Raw genomic sequence first — 4,255 nt, 5'->3', positions numbered from 1 at the left:
AATTTTAGAGATTATCTCTCTCATAACACAGAATTGCCTGGAACATTCACATTGCTGAGGTCGCACACACATGGTAATAATAATAATAATAATAATAATAATATTACAGTATTTACTAATAAGTGCTAATAATGATTTCATGACACATTGGGGAGATAAGATACTTTACATTACAGCACAGGCAATGGGCGGCACGGTGGCACAATGGTTAGCCTGCTGCCTCCCAGCACTGTGATTTTGGGTTTGATTATCATCAAAGCTGTATCTGTGCAGAGTTTATATGTTCTCCTCATGTTTGTGTGGCTTTTCCCCGGGTGCTACTGTTTCATGCCACAATCCAAACACATACAGTACTGGTAGGAAAACTGCATTCTGACAAGAAAATATAATCCCAGTGTATATATGTGTGTCCATGTGGCAGGGAATATAGGAGGTCATTCCGAGTTGTTCGCTCGCAAGGCGATTTTAGCAGTATTGCACACGCTAAGCCGCCGCCTACTGGGAGTGAATCTTAGCTTCTTAAAATTGCGAACGATGTATTCGCAATATTGCGATTACAAACTTCTTAGCAGTTTCAGAGTAGCTTCAGACTTACTCGGCATCTGCGATCAGTTCAGTGCTTGTCGTTCCTGGGTTGACGTCACAAACACTCCCAGCGTTCGCCCAGACACTCCTCCGTTTCTCCAGCCACTCCCGCGTTTTTTCCGGAAACGGTAGCGTTTTTTCCCACACGCCCATAAAACGGCCTGTTTCCGCCCAGTAACACCCATTTCCTGTCAATCACATTACGATCGCCGGAGCGAAGAAAAAGCCGTGAGTAAAAAAACTATCTTCATTGCAAAATTACTTGGCGCAGTCGCAGTGCGGACATTACGCATGCGCACTAAGCGGAAAATCACTGCAATGCGATGAAATTTACCGAGCGAACGACTCGGAATGAGGGCCATAGAGTGTAAGCTCCTCTGGGGCTGTGAATGTGTATTGCTGAAATATTCTCTACTGTATGTGTGCGTTACATAAATATCTCTTAGTACAGTACATACAGGACAGGGTTACACTGCACTACGGAGCCTGAGACACAACATACTCCGCAAACACACTGACACACCGACACTGGGATGTGTGGGGGGATAGTGACACTGGGACTGTGCGTGTTACATGCTAACCAGCTGTGTTTGTTTTCCAGCCTATTCCTTAACATGTTATACCTGCGCCTCCCAGAGCAGCAACACTGCATGTATGACACAGACCAACTGCTCGGACACGTCAACGTCATGTATGACCTCCGTGTTTTCTGGCGGAATAGATACATTCCCCAATCTGGATTACAATAAAATACAGATGTTCCTTTATTGGTCATAAAAGTTTCTTTAATGGTTTTATCTTATTCAAACCCCATGCACTGACCCCCAACGCTGCATTCAATGTATACAGAACATTATTATTCCAGTATTTCCTGGAAAATAACGCTCTAGAATCTTGTGTAACGTCACATCCTCCAATTGGCTGTAAGAAGATTTAGCACAAATGTTTTCTGATTTGTAGAGTCAAAAAAATAGTTTCACCATGTAATCTGCCCTAAGGGGTAATTGTTCTACAGAGTGTGATAACGTTGTTTTCTCTGCACCGCAGAAACACCTGTAAATATATACGTATTTGCCCATCACAAGGCTGCGTATTCTGTAATAGATGATTACGCCATGTCCCTTTAGGGCAGTTCCTGTAACAAGATACAAGGTAGATATTGCTACACAACTTGTTCCTAGGTCATGTCCGCAAATCACTATAACACGGATGTCACATAGATGACAATGCAACGTTACAATTGTCCACAAAGAAATGACACCAACAGCTCACACTCTAATAATGACGCTCAGTTACTCTGTTATTCACGAGTTAAGAGCTCCATAGGTGTATTCCTAAACACTATTAGAGCCTTGTGACCACTGACCCTCATTTTCTAATGAAGTAGTACTTAACGTATGCAAACCGCAACAATTAACCTTTTGACCATAATGATTAACTTAACCCTACAGTAAACGACACAGGCACAAATAATTGACACTGACACATAAACGGCTTGACTTAAAGGTCACAGCTATTTGTTCCAAATGAGATTGACCTACGAGGTAAAGGTGGCCAGGAGACGCTGCAATCTCAGTTCTAGCCTTGACTATTGTATCGGGACTGTCACGTCCCCCCTGCAATGACGCACTAGCATCGCGGCGACTTACCACACCTCCTGGCCAAGACTGAAACGCCCCCGCACAAAGGGCGTCCAGGTCCCCCCCGCACTGAGCAGGACAAACTCGACAGGTAATCGGAGGGTAGATGCCCCACGACGACATCTTGCACCACAATAGGCCACTGAGACTAAAGCGCTCTCCCGCCACAGGCAGGCGCCGAAGGACCTGACACCGCCACCAAAATCCACATCAATCCAAAAAGTGACAACAAATCTGTGACACCACAGTAACCTACACACACACACACCATATACCCCAGGGCTCAACTAGCGCCTCTGAAGACCAACCGAGGCACCACATAAGACCAGTTAAGCAGACCGACATAGGCTCCTGTATACACCGTGCAAAATTGACCCAGATGTCGCCCCGCCCCCATTAGAAGGACTAACCCCAAAGGAACACCTCACGGTCCAACAGAAGACAGCAACAAACACCACAAGGGCCCACCACGAGGACACTGAACTCCAATAAAGCGCACCCGGCGCACACCTAAAAGAAACGCAGTCCTTCTAGCCAGCCCATAACGTTCGGCCCAAAAAACATATGAATGGCAACCAACCACACACGCCCCGTGAAATCCTAAACAGGAAAAATTAAACAGACCCTAAACCGGGAGTCACCACACCCAAACCAAGTTATGAACAGCACACAATAACTCAAAAGCATGCAAACTACAAACCTGAGGGAAACAGAACCCGAGTGAGGGGGCAAAATGAAACAACCTCCCGTGAACCAAAGGGGTCAAATCATGGCACCCGGGAGGAAAAATAAAAAGTCACCCCGCACACCTTCAGTTGCCGAATGCTAACCATTCCACAACTGAGTGGTAAACTAGGTTTTCGGGTCCGCAGGGAGCACAAAACTGCAGCATACTGCCACGCAATCTGACAGGAGAACCAGAAACAGAACCCGTACCCGAAAAAGGAAATAAATCATACTCACTGGCTCCAGAAGCCGACGAAACCCCAGGAACCGCAAGCGAGGGCGAAGGAGCCGCACCTCCAGCCGAAGGGGCCACTTCGCCACCCATCGTAACCTCTGCCACAATCGACCCAGCAGCAACAGGAGGACCTCCAAACAAATCCGGTGCTAAAAGTGAAGCGTCAGGGGACAGAGAAACCTCAAAAATAGACCCGGAATCAGCTGGCGGAGCGACTCACAAGGGGTGGGGTGGGGTTTGGGGTGGGGGGGTAGCAGGGGAGCGAGGGGAGGCGTGCCCACAGGCATGGGAGGGGCAGAACGCCGGGGAGGGCACCGCAGAGAAGACGTGTGAGGTGGGGGGAGGGGCAGTAGGAGAAATAGAGGAAGGAGGGGCGGAAGTATGGCAGGGAGACATAACTGTGGGGACCGCCGATCCCAGCATGGGGGGGGGGGAAACCCAAGGCAAAGACCCTGCATAAGGCATGGACGAAAGGAAAAAACACAGAGCGAATAGAGGGAGGGGCCACGGAATCGCACGCAGCTACCGAGGCGGTAGAAGAAACTGCCAGGCCAGAACTCGAGGTCACCAGCCACGGAGCCTGGACCGTCCCGACAGGATGGAAATTGGAAAAAAACAAACACCCTGGACCCCAACGTGATATATATCACAGGACAAAAGGTGGGAAGGAGTACGCATCCCCCAGCTACTGGGGACGCCTGCAGAAGCAAATAAAGATAAAGGCCCCTGGCCCACACCCTGTGCAACATCGTACACATACATACATAAATATGTACAGTATATATGTATATGTACATACAGACAGCATATAGCTATATAAACACCCACCCGGGTTATACTGTGTCAGCTGATTTACATCATTGTTTTCTGCTATGGTATGGCTGGTTGTTCATCCATTTTCTTATTCTTAATAAAAACGTTTTTTTTTTGCCCTAATTGGCTCCCTTTTTGGTTTCTTTACATCAACTATACGAGGGATATCCATCTTTACCATACGGGGTGAAAAGTCAGTAGAGACCTTAAAGAAACCTTTATGCGCTTTATACTTCATTCATACAAGTAAGCATAC

This window comes from Pseudophryne corroboree, chromosome 5 (genome assembly GCF_028390025.1).
Source record: "Pseudophryne corroboree isolate aPseCor3 chromosome 5, aPseCor3.hap2, whole genome shotgun sequence".
Classification (NCBI taxonomy): Eukaryota; Metazoa; Chordata; class Amphibia; order Anura; family Myobatrachidae; genus Pseudophryne; species Pseudophryne corroboree.
The sequence above is the reverse complement of the archived record's forward strand: the minus strand, read 5'-3'. Positions refer to the sequence as shown.